Genomic DNA, 13083 nt, shown 5'->3' with positions numbered 1-13083 from the left:
CGGCAGATGTCACCCTGACAGGGAAAGTGGCAAGTGGCCATCTCAGCTCTGTTTGTAACTTCTTTCACAAGAGTCAAGCTGCTTTTTCCACTCCATTCAGCATGTTTGTGAGTGCTTGATTTGTTCAGAAAACAAAAAAGGGCAAGAGCTCCAGAATTCAATAGAAGGTCAGAATGGCAATCTCTTTTGCCAGGTCGGGCTTCCTTTTATACCATGACATCTGGTGCCATTACCAGAACAAATTAGAGCAATTCAAACCACTAGCAGGGGAAAGAAGGCTTTTTGTTTTTCATGCAGCAGAGCTACAGATTTGAGGGCAGGCTCTGGGGCTCCCACCAACTCAGCATAGCAAGAGATTTGCTACACTTGTTTTACAGATTCTGACTGCAACAAATGTAATCAGTGATTAAATTAAAGATGTCCATCCTTCAGTACAGCCTCCACAAAAAGAAGAGAAGAAATAATTACACTGATGAGTTTGCACTTCATTTTCAGGCTGTTAAAGCACAAAGCATTACCATCTCAGAGGACTGTCCTTCAGAATGCATAGCATGGCTCCCCTTCCCCCATCTAGCATTTTAAATCTGTGTCTAATGGAATTATCTTTTATTCTGTATTCCAAGAAATAATAATGCATATTTTGCTTACAGATGTGTAGCCTCTTTAGTCTATTTGCTACATTAATTCAGTTACTGATATTAAATATTTTTGAACATCTGTTCATTTTTATCTATATTATTCGTATTCTTCTTCATCTCCTCCTATACTTTAATAGAGCCAAATTCTTTCTACTGCCTACAGACAGGAGAGCTCCACAGTTAACACATCTTCTAGGTACATTAGCTGCAGGCAAAAATGGGTCTTAAATGTGTAATCTCTACTTGTTAGTGGGACTCTGTTCAACAGCAAAACAATTTATTTTGTCAAATTGGAATGAATCACACTTTCAGGGGACTTCTGCAACTTTTATTGTTAAAATCTTTCCTCTGTAAGAATTCAATTTTCGTTTTGATTGTATAGGCTTGCTTTACAAAACATACCTTGCTGTGATCTATCATTGAAGCAGGAAAATGCGTCTTGATGAGGTTGAGAAAATTTGTATGTGCAATACCAGGATCTCTGCTCCATTAATAAGGAATATCAATGTCTTAGTATCTCAGACATTATGCAATATTAACTATTAACTCAGCATTTGTACAAATCTCCTGATCAGGAATAAAACTCATCTTCAGCATGAGACCCTATGCTGAGGCATGGCTCTGACCCCTTGCTTTTGTACTGATGGCCGCTTTCACTTGTAGTATTGTTATATGGACTTTGAATCCATAGTACATTTTCACTCAAACTGCAGATTGTTTAACTGACTGTATCACTGCTGTACACTTACATATGCATAGATTTATGATAGGAAAATAAGTCTTTGAAAATAGATCTTTAAGAATACCATGGGTACCCTTTAGACAGAGATAAGGCATTTGTTCATGGTTTTATATGGAAGAACCGTACTCAGTACAGATGAGGATTGAAGTATTTAAGCATTGAATTCCAGTGACACTGTAAAACTAATCCATCACTAATAAAAGAGTAACTGTCCTGACTCTGCCAATAATAGCAACTTCTGTAATTTTTGTATTTTTTTATATCCTCATTGCAATTTATAGTTTTCCAGAATTGTGATCTCATGAAAATAACATGTTACTAATGTAGTTCATAGGGGCATGGTGCAAAGTTTCCACCCTCTGTGTACTAGCTCTTATCTGCTAGTGTTTACTCAATTACATCATCCACAGTCAGACATGATACTGTTTTGCCAACACAACCCTTGGTACTCAAGGACATCCATCTTCAAAGAGTTCAATAGCATTTTTAAAAGCTTTTGGGATACTAGTAAATGTGTCCCCATCATCTAGATTGTTTGGGAAAAAATAAATAAATAAATGAAAAATCTTTCAGCATTGGTTATTCATAAGACTTAAAATACTGCTTTAAGATGGAGGCCTCACTATGGAGAGATTATTGCTTGTATAACCCATAATTTGAATCACTGTAACTTGTAACTAATTGTTGTTGTTCTGTTTTGTTTATTTATTTTTGTGGAGCCTGGCATAATTTCTAGAAAGATGAATGCAAGCCTTTCCTAGTGGAGTTTAATTGTAAATCCACTCACTTTATAGGAGAATTTTAGGTTCTGATCCATAAGACCTCAAGAGCTGATATTTGAGACCTAATTAACAGAGATTGCTTCTTTTTTGTTGTTTGTTTAAAAAGAATAATACAACAAACAAAAAAAACAAAAGGAAGCCAAGTTTAAACAATGCTTCAGGATTCATGTCAGGATAGTATCTTGCCATAATAAGTCACAATAAACATGCCCTTGCAAATACAGAGATCAAACCTGAATTTACCCAGGTATGATCTTTTTATCCATTCATCCAATGAAAACAGTCATACCATCAGGAGTAATTTACATGCTCAAATATGACTGCATTCAGCCATTGCCAACACAAGGGATTAGTATGATGACCCATCTCAATTATCATCTTTTTTTTTTTTTTTTTTTCAGAATTTGGCAGGCACTGATGGATTAATGCATTTTAAAAGGACACTATGGCTTCAGCTTGGTAAAACTCTTACCATGTTGAGGAGATTACGTTATATTTAGTACAAGATTTACCATAACACATCTATAATAACCAGAAGTCTTAATTTTACATAATACTTAAAAGTAAATGCTATGACTTCTAATGGTCAACTCAGTCTAAGAAAAGCCATCTTAACACAATGCATATTCATTTATTTACACATATCTTACCTCACTGAAAGTACTTGTAAAATCAGTTTAGGATAAATGTCAACAGAAATATAAGCAGGGTTTTAAGAGAGTTGCATTTCACAGAGCATATTTTTACCTAGGGGCATTTACTTGATTCCTGGAAATAATTAATGTCAGAGGGTCCTGAAGAGAGGAGCAAAACTACCTAGGGTCTTCTTCATGATAAATCATTACATGATTTTTGACAGTAACAACTTCTTTGGAGAAATGATGTTTTAGGATACTTGTTTTGCATATTTATTTCACATTATAAAAGACACTGATTTTACTTCTGCTACAAAGAACCCTACCACTTCCTGAACATGCTGACAGAATGTGAATCATATTCAAGGTTGATAACACATTTTCTGTTAAAGATGCATGTCAACCAAGATAGCATTTTTATTTAGCTCTCCTCCTAGCTATTCCCCTTTAAACAGATGCCTTTTAAATGCTCTGTAATTAATGTGAAACTGGTCTGGTTAGGGCAGAGAAAGGGATTGTGACATGACTGATATCATCACCCTCTTTTCTACGGAGCTGAATCAAATTACCTGTGAAAAGTACTTTCTACTCTCTCTTTTTATAGCTTTCCACCTTCAGATATGAAGACAGTGAGCAGAAACTGTAATGTGGACCTAAAAAAAATGTCCTGACCATCAATATGCAAGATTGGCAACCTGAGTAGTTATTATGACCAGTGAACCAGAAATACAGTTCAGTAACTGAAACACACTCAGATGCTCATACTCAAATGCAGGAATTGAAAGGAATGAATTAATTTAATAAAATAAAATGATTTTGAATGAACTTTTATATTAATCTTCTACTCATTCTTACTACAGTAATGTAGATTTTACTGAGACATTGGATCAAAATACATTTTTAGACATATAAGTGTTCTCATTATTTTTTGCTAGATATATTTCTAAAAGCGTTTTCCAAGTTCTTGTTGCCATTATATAGTCAGAGTGCATTTGTTCTCTCAGGGAAAACCAAAGCTATGTGCCTTCACATATGGAAATGTTTTTCTTTTCACTAGAGTGGATAGCCAGGGTTACTGTAAAGGTAAAGGCAAAGGCTTGCAGAAAGGCAAGGTGCAAAAGTCTCAGGTCGCCTGTTCAGAGGCAGGTCACTGTTCCATAGATTAGAAATAACTCTGCTCTCACCCTCAAGACTAGGAGAGCCAAGTCCTGTCTCTAGAAACACACCTGCCTGAATGGGATATTTTTTTCTACTGATTTGATGTAAACAATTACAATAATGGTTACTAAGCTGACTTTCACAGAGAAGAAAAAAAATATATTAAACTGTAGTTCTTTGTTCTGCATGTGCAAAGTAGCAGTCATACACTGTCCTCACAACAGTAGCCTGGCACAAAAACAGCCTAGTTTTTCAGTAGGCTTACAGCCAAACATTTTGAGCAGGCTAACAATAGAAAATGATTTCACAGGCACAGGGTCTGCCCTGAGCTCACCCAGCTGAAGTCATTCACGCAAGCTCTCTCTTCCACTTGGTCCTTTCCCCCTTGTGCCCTTCACTGACATCCAGAATACAAATCTTCTAGACAAAATCTGATGTTTATATGAAGCTATGACTTGCCTGCAGCTTACAGATTTAGAGTGTCTTTAAGTACTTACTAAAATCTCACAATCAAAAATTGGCATTCTGAGACTCGATGTAATCAACACATTGTGCATTTGCCAAATGGGATAAAAAGATGGTAACTTCCTCAAAACGGACAAATTAATTTTATGTTCTCAAAGGCATACTAAATGTTAATGAGATTTAGACTTTGGATTTCAGGTGAATACAGCAGAAGTGTTTGGTGCTATAAAGAAACCCCCTAAAGTTTTAGCTCTCACCTGACAACACGGAAAGATGAAAGCAGTGGTCAGACAATATTTATTTCTCAGACCTGACCTGTGGGGTGTTACTGAAAGAGACTTTCTTTCCTTCCTCCAAGAAAAGTAATATGAAAATTAAAATTTCCCAGCTGTTAAAGCACTAGCCAAGGAAACTGGCACTTTATGTTCAAATGTATATATATGGAATATATATTCAATACCTGGTAGAAACTGTCTCCATGTGTCACATAACCCTTCTTTCACCTCTCCCTAATACTGTGGGTACTGTGCACTGCCCAGCTGGAGTCATGGCCTCAAGGGAAAATTCTCATTGATTTCTTTGTGATACAGCCAGCTACTCACTATGCCTGATGTGTTCAGATCTCTCAAGTATAAGGAGAACCCTTTCCCATCAAACAAACGAACAAAAAACAGGAAATGAAATATTTTTTCAAGATTAGCTATAAAATCCAAGAGGAACCTGATAAACATTTTCTTAAAATCTTTGTGTTCTTGTTTCTCCTCTCCTCTCCTCTCCTCTCCTCTCCTCTCCTCTCCTCTCCTCTCCTCTCCTCTCCTCTCCTCTCCTCTCCTCTCCTCTCCTCTCCTCTCCTCTCCTCTCCTCTCCTCTCCTCTCCTCTCCTCTCCTCTCCTCTCCTCTCCTCTCCTCTCCTCTCCTCTCCTCTCCTCTCCTCTCCTCTCTTTTTCTCTTTTTTATAGCATCTCTTTAGCTTCACGTCAGTGAGATCTTAATTTTAAGGGGCAGAAATGGATAGGTGATCTGGTGAATATAACTTGTTTTTCATCCCACAAGCTTTCTTCTTTTTCAAATTATCCATCATGGTTTTTGCATATTCATGTTTCCTTTTACACTTAATTTATAAGCATTTGTAAGGTAGTCCGCAGATGTTATTTATAGCAACAGTTCATGTTAAGCCTTTGGAATGACTGTGAAACAAAAAGGTTGTGTTTTTCAGAAATTACTTGGTATGATGGCTATTTTCCACTGAATTTGGAACATCTAAATGCAGCTTAAGATACGCTGTCCCGGTATCCTCACTCATATTGAACACAATCAGAAAGGATCTGTGATGAACATATAGAGTGGAAGGTTCCAGCTGTGATAACTAGCTTTATGGACTGAGAGACATCACTGAAAGATGTGTAATCAGACCTGTGGTATAATTCAGAGAAAAATATTAAATTCCAAGGAGGGTGAGAAAGAAAAGGAAAAGAAGAAGAGAGATGTGTGGATGTTCCTTTTTACACCTGTATCATAAATATGCTGAAAAAAAATAGAGAATTCATATGTTTTAATTCTATTTACAAAGATAACATAAACTTGATTTGAATATACTTTATCTGAAAGTCTTGTTTAAAAATAGATTAAATTCTCAGTTATAGATGTGATAAACTAGGCATAAGAATGAAAAATATGCCATAGATCTAATTAAGCACCCTTTCTTCAACACCTCAGAACTGCTGTGAGAGGTTTTATAGACTTTCAATCTCATAAACTGAGAGTTTTCTGGTGCAGCATATGAATATGTTCTCTTCACAGCCTCAGGTGCATAAGATGTGAGCTTCCACCAGCAATTTTGATAGTCCTATCACAGCAAAGTGTCCAGGTCCACCATGTCTTGGAAATAAGGTGCCTTCCCCATGCATATCCAGCAGCTCTGGCTGAAGATGAATTTCTTTCAGATTTACATTTCATGACTTCAGGAGCATGTGGCAGATACTATACATATTATACATACGGACACTTTGCTCATACTTGAAAACAAATTGCTGTCAGACTACATGAGAAGTAGCTGACAAAAACAATAAATAACAAAACACACTTCCCTGCCTTAGTGATCTCATTGCTCTGATGTACTCTGGGATACTTCTGGTAGCATATTCTGATGTATCCTCTGCATTTCAAGGGTTCTTTAAAATCAAATATTTGTTTTACTTGTACCCTCTCTCTTGTTATGACTGGTTCTATAGTTAAAGAAGAGTAACATTCTATCTCCTCTCTGCCTCAAGACCAAAATTTCCCAAATGCACAAAATCAATCACGTTCCATTCTTTCATAAAGCGTGCTTTGTGGGTTTGTGAGTTTTGCCCTTTTTATCTTGTTTCTACAGTAATATGCATTTTTGCTGTTCTGTGTCTTATAAATGTTCAGTTCTCAAGTTCTAGCCCTATAAAAAGCATATTTCCTCTAAGACAGATATTGGGATAATCTCCTTGAGAGCAAACTGACTCCTAAGGGCATTACCATTGCCTGTGGAAAACACAGGCATGTTGACCTCTTTGTTCTTTGTCCAAGAAAGATTTGTTTCAGCTCCTCTGTGCCAACAGGGGCTTCCACATTTGCTGAAACATTCAATGATGTATCATAAAATTCAGCACCTGGAAAAGGAAACTTCATGCTAGAAATCAGACTCATTTTTTACACTGACAATAATTAAACACAGAAATCCTATAGTCGATGTTCTGTTGAAGTCTGTCTCTGCAAGTCTTTAAATTAAGTCTAAGAAACTTTCTACAAAAAACCTTTTAACTCCACTAGATGTTATCTGTGCTCACATATTACAATAGTAGGTGACAATGTAAAGCTTTAAGATAAATATAAAAATTATGGGATAAAATCTGTCACCTCTGCAATTCAAAAGATTAGATTAAGTGACCAAAAAAATCTCTCCAAAGGCTGGAAATTGATGACAGAATAAGAGCCTTGCCATCTCTTTTTAACCTGATCAGTTATCCCTTTGATGAAAACTGTAAAAGGGACTGCAGAAGAGGCCATACACACCATAAAAAAAAAAAAAAAAGAAAAAAAAAAAAGAAAAAAAAAAAAAGAAACCTTTATTTGGATAGAATCCAAGCTGCTACTGAGATTGACCTTAAAGTAGCATTGCAACAAGAGTAATAACTGCAATGCTGAGATATCATTACTGAAAATATGGTATATGTAAGAAGGAACATTTTAAATTCATCCAGCTTTCTTTCCACTATTGATTTTAAGCTTGTTCCTTTTTTTAGTTGTATAAATTTATTTGAGTCATGACTGACTTTTTAAGTTCCTGAATAGCTATTTCTTCCTTCAGGAAGACATAATAGTCTCCGATGTGTGTATGTGTGTGTATGCTTGTGCCTAACAGAAGTCTCATGCAAGAGGAACTAGCAATGAAATTCCAGATAATACTACAAAGGGCTTTTTCCTTGTTCTTTATAAAATAAAAAAATTATGCTAGAGAAAATACCTCTACATTGGAAGAAAAGATCACTGTACTCAGCTGTACTCAGCTCCCCCATTACTGCTTTTCCTGGTCACTTTGGCAAAGTTGAGGGAACTTGTAAACTTTGACTTTTCTCTATACAAGGGATAGAGGAGAAATTCTGTTTAGAAAGTGGAATGTAGATGGTTTGAAATCTAATTCTTGATTCTGAGATTGTTGCTTGTTGCTCAGATGCTCATTCTTCAACAGAAATTCCAAACACTGAAGCTCAAATAATGACACAAAGTATATTAGGACAATACTGTACACTCATGAGTTTTAAAACTGCAAGATATACCTATGATGAGTTAGTATTATTATCAAGATTAAACAAGTAAAAGGGAAAAATCAGAGAGCAGTAGATACAGTGCTGTCAAAGGAGAATGCAAATCTGCTTCTTATATTACTAATTTATTTTGTATTCATGATTTAGAATTTATGGATAAGTATTTTTGTCACATCATCCATCACAGACTGTCACTAAGGGGTGGAAGATAGAAAAATTAAAAACCTGCTTGTTACTGTAAACTAAAGAGCATGAACAGCATCCATCAAAGACAGACAGATAGAAGATAAAGAAGTGTTAACCAGAGCCAAGAGATCTGTTTTTCTTTCAAACGTTTATTAAAATGCTCTAAATGCAGATTTATTTTCTTTTGCTCGATATTTATTGTTATTTCTTTTGCTATGGATGGGAAACTGATAAATTAATTATAAAGGTTTGTAATTTTACCTTTGCTTTTATAAATACGTTTACTTTTGCTTTTATAAATATGTTTACATCTACTGCCAAAATGCTATTTTTTAAACTTTGAATTAGCAGAAATGCATACTATACCAGCTGTTAAGAAAGATGATCTTTCTTTTTCATTGCTGAGAAAGTCACAAGACAATGAATCTATTATTAGTGGAGGACAGATACTGCATAAGGGAACTGATACAAAGTTAGTTGCTGCCAGTGGAAGTCTTTTAATTGATTCAGTAAGCTTTAGATCACGCTAGAGTTCAACTCTTGTGTACCCTTAAACCATAAATATCTGAGCTTTTACTTACAAAGAAATACAGCAATTTACTTTTTAAGACATAGTCTGAATACCAGTCTATTTTCTAATTAGAGCTAATGCATCCATACCTGCAGATTATACAGTGTCAAAATATACACCAGAATCTGTGCTTGTCTTTATAATTGCAAGATGTAACATTTATTACAGCCATGCTACTGGGCCTTAGACAGCAAGTGCAAGGAAATGGTGAGAATATGAAGACTGTACTCTGACACATAATGCACAGTGGGAAACCTCTAACAAAGGCAACCCAGGTGTGAACAAAACAAAATTCAAAGGGCCTTGCTGAGAGGCAACTCAAGTAGTTCTACCCAGCAATTGCACCAACAAGGCTGAAGGGAATGGATAGGACCTGTTTTGGCTGCAGGGGAAAGAAAAAATAAGTGTTTTTAAGGAACTTCAAAACTAAATTAGAGAAGAAAGGCAGTTAGGAACTTTGGGGAAGGTGAGTTAAAATCAAAAAGTAAATCACAAGTTTAGCACGTGTGGATGTTAATGAAAGGCAATGGGACTGTCTAGAAACAAAAATTAAGAAAAACATCAGGAAATGATATTCATTAGTCTAGAGCAACGTAATATACCCACCAAGGGGGAATATATATATATATATATATATATATATATACACAAAGTAATACATTTAGAATTAGTTTTCACCCAGCAGGAAAAAATATCCATGTATCAGCACAAGCAGCATGTTGAACTTGGCTTCTCAAAGCAGAGTGGTCAAAAAAAGCTAATGTGTTTTCTACAACATTACAAGGAAGTATAAAATGATATAAGGAAATGTCTTAGTTTAAGTTGACCCTTATTTTCGGTGCAGAGCTGATTTGCACGGCATTATCCCAAGTTCATGTCAGCAACACTCCACTGAAATCCTGTACTATCACAGTGTACAGATAGCCAACCTACTGCATTACATTTTGTTTGCAGCAAAAGAGTTCATCCCTCAGCAAAAGCATGTTGGTTGCTGGCATAGCATTCCTAGACTCTTACCTCTGCAATTTTCTATTCTGCAAGGTCAAAAATAATCTCTTTTGCTTCTTCATACACTACAAAATATGAACACTGTGGGAAATTTCAAGATCCCTGATTCTGTACATGGCCCTCAAGGCTGCTTTAGAATTAATATCCATGTATTAACTCCATTTAACTTTGAACATCTGATTTAGGAGTTGGCAGGCTCTTAGGTACCTTGCTGAGTGTTGAATCATCTTCTGACAGGTGAACATACCTAGAGACAAGGCCCTATTTTAGGTGCTTAAGCAAGATATATAAAGTTAGACATTGAGTTAGGTCTGTATGTGGTAGTGCCACATCGAATTTCCCCGTTACGTTTCCCAGACTATCATAGCTACAGCAGCCCAATTCCTTGTTGTGCAGCTATACAAGAAATTGAGATGAGTTAATAGCTTGCTGCCTCCAAAAGGGAGAAGGCAATATCTTACTCCCCAGCTTCAGCTGCTTCCACACTTTTGCCTGTACAGCTCATCCCAACCTTGAGTCATCCCAAGTCCTCCTGTCTGTGCAGTAGACCAATTCAAGTAATTAAATCTGGAAAAAAAAAAAAAAAAAAAGACAAGAAAGGTTTGACTAGATGGACTTAGAACCTATGATTCTATGAAAAGCAAATAATTTTCTGTTTTAACAGCAAAATGAATGTGTTTATCTTCCCCTTCCTTTCACAGACTGACAGGCATTTAACTGCAAGAGCAGACATGTCAGAGGGGACATGAGAGAAGGGGTGGGACTGCAGAGAGAGGAAAGCTAGTATGAATTGTGGATGCAGGAGTTGAAGAGGAGAGCAGGAAGAACAGGGGAAGAAGAAGAGGGATATACCTCACACCCCTGCAGCAGCAGAGAGCAGTTAGGATGTATCTGTTGTCTCATAAAGCTGCATCTCTAGAAGCTATTAACTTTTTTTAGATGTCAAAGCCCATGACTGTTTTCTCTCATTTTTAGTTTTTTTTTATTACGAGGTAATTTTGTTTAAATAGATATACAGTTAATACATCAGATTTTATATTTAAGTTCTTATTTCCCAGTTTTTAAAACACTTATTTAACAGCAGAAGGAAGTCTGAATGATGCTTATGTTTAATTACTAATTCCAAAGAGCAACACTTAAATATTTTCAAAGCCTCTACAAATTAATTGCATTTACTTATTTTCTTTGGAAAAAAAAATAAAAAAAATTAGTTTAGTTGCGTTACCAGGGTTAGAGACTACAGAGTGTAGTTAAAATACTAAATCCTAACCCAATGAGACCAGCACAGACAGCCTATTGCAAACATATTTCAATAAAATAGAAATAGAAAAGGAAAAAAAAATTAACTGTTTTTTTTTTCTGCCTAAACACGCTTCCCTTCCCTGTATGAAATTTGCTTTGCTCATTTCCCCTGTGACTCTAAAAGCTAACCAGAAAGAAATTGAGGGCTTTGCTTCGCTTCCCTTTTTTGAAGTGTAAACTCAAGCTTTATCTTTGATCTCAGCATAGTCACAGCTGGAGACATCTCATTAGCATTAATTAGATCCTTCAGGTGGAGCTAGCTGTATCATGTGATGTTCTGGGTTCAAAATCAAAAACTCAGTTGTGTGCTGCTATTGCAATCATTCTGTGACTTTGCAAAGGAGTTGGCTTAAGCATGGAAAGCTTTAGTTAACATCACAGTGAAAAGAAATCAAAAGTTAAGGTAGGTAGAGGACTAATCCTGAAACTGTCCTCAACTCTGAGAGCAGCTGTGGGCATCAACAGGACACTGCAATAGCCAATGATCACTAGATACCTTCACCAATCGTCCTTAATCCTGAACAAAGTCTAATTCCAGAAGAAACTTGTCTTTGCAAATGCAAAGTCACTTTGATGAAGTTCCCAAACAATCACAGAATCACAGAATCACAGAATTGTAGGGGTTGGAAGGGACCTCGAAAGATCATCGGGTCCAACCCCCCTGCCAAAACAGGTTACTTAGAGCAGGCTGCCCAGGTAGGCATCCAGACGGGCCTTGAATATCTCCAGAGGAGACTCCACAACCTCCCTGGGCAGCCTGTTCCAGTGCTCCATCACCCTCACGGTGAAGAAGTTCTTTTGCATGTTGGTGCGGAACTTCCTGTGCTCCACTTTGTGGCCATTACCCCTTGTCCTGTCCCTACAGATCACTGAAAAGAGGTTGGCCAAATCCCTCTGTCTCCCACACTTTGGGTATTTATAAACATTGATGAGATCCCCTCTCAGTCTTCTTTTCTCCAGGCTGAACAGACCCAGGTCTCTCAGCCTATCTTCGTAGGGAAGATGCTCCAGGCCCCGTATTATCTTTGTGGTCCTCCGCTGGACTCTTTCCAGGAGATCCCTGTCTTTTTTGTACAGGGGAGCCCAGAACTGGACACAGAACTCCAGGTGAGGCCTGACCAGGGCAGAGTAGAGGGGGAGGATCACCTCCCTTGACCTGCTGGCCACACTCCTTTTAATGCACGCCAGGATCCCATTGGCCCTCTTGGCCACCAGGGCACACTGCTGGCTCATGGTCAACCTGTTGTCCACCAGGACCCCCAGGTCCTTCTCCTCAGAGCTCCTCTCCAGCAGGTCGTCCCCCAGCCTGTACTGATACGTGCGCTTGTTCCTTCCCAGGTGCAGGACTCTACACTTGCTCTTATTAAACCTCATTTGGTTTCTTCCTGCCCATCTCTCCAGCCGGTCCAGGTCTCGCTGAATGGCAGCACAGCCTTCTGGTGTGTCAGCCACTCCTCCCAGCTTTGTGTCATCAGTGTACTTGCTGAGGGCAGACACTATTCCCTCATCAAGGTCATCGATGAAGATGTTGAACAAGACCGGACCCAGCACCGACCCCTGGGGAACACCGCTAGTCACAGGTCTCCAGCTGGACTCTGTGCCGCCGATCACCACCCTCTGAGCTCAGCCAGTCAGCCAGTTCTCAGCCCACCTTACTGTCCACTCCTCTATCCCACACTTTAGCAGCTTTGCTAGCAGGATGTCATGGGAGACAGTATTGAAAGCCTTGCTAAAGTCAAGGTAGATGACATCCACTGCTCTCCCCCCATCTACCCAGCTGGTGATACCATCATAGAAGGCAA

The 13083-nt window shown here is 37.7% G+C and overlaps 1 protein-coding gene across 10 annotated transcripts in view; it reads right to left on the bottom strand.

Annotated features, from left to right (window-relative positions):
- The window catches only part of LOC106034976 (cadherin-19), a 116496-nt gene that overhangs the window by 93186 nt on the left and 10227 nt on the right, over positions 1-13083 (bottom strand). For 6 of the 10 annotated variants that reach the window (XM_066992752.1, XM_066992750.1, XM_066992753.1 and 3 more), the window contains exon 2: positions 10441-10546. The exons of 3 other annotated variants lie outside the window; for them this stretch is intronic. The gene's annotated coding sequence lies outside the window, so the exon portion shown is untranslated. The remainder of the gene's footprint in view (positions 1-10440; positions 10547-13083) is intronic. One more of the 10 variants, XM_048080897.2, reaches the window with a different exon arrangement.

This window comes from Anser cygnoides, chromosome 2 (genome assembly GCF_040182565.1).
Source record: "Anser cygnoides isolate HZ-2024a breed goose chromosome 2, Taihu_goose_T2T_genome, whole genome shotgun sequence".
Classification (NCBI taxonomy): Eukaryota; Metazoa; Chordata; class Aves; order Anseriformes; family Anatidae; genus Anser; species Anser cygnoides.
Note: the sequence above shows the minus strand (reverse complement) of the source record. Positions and strands in the feature narration are given on the sequence as shown.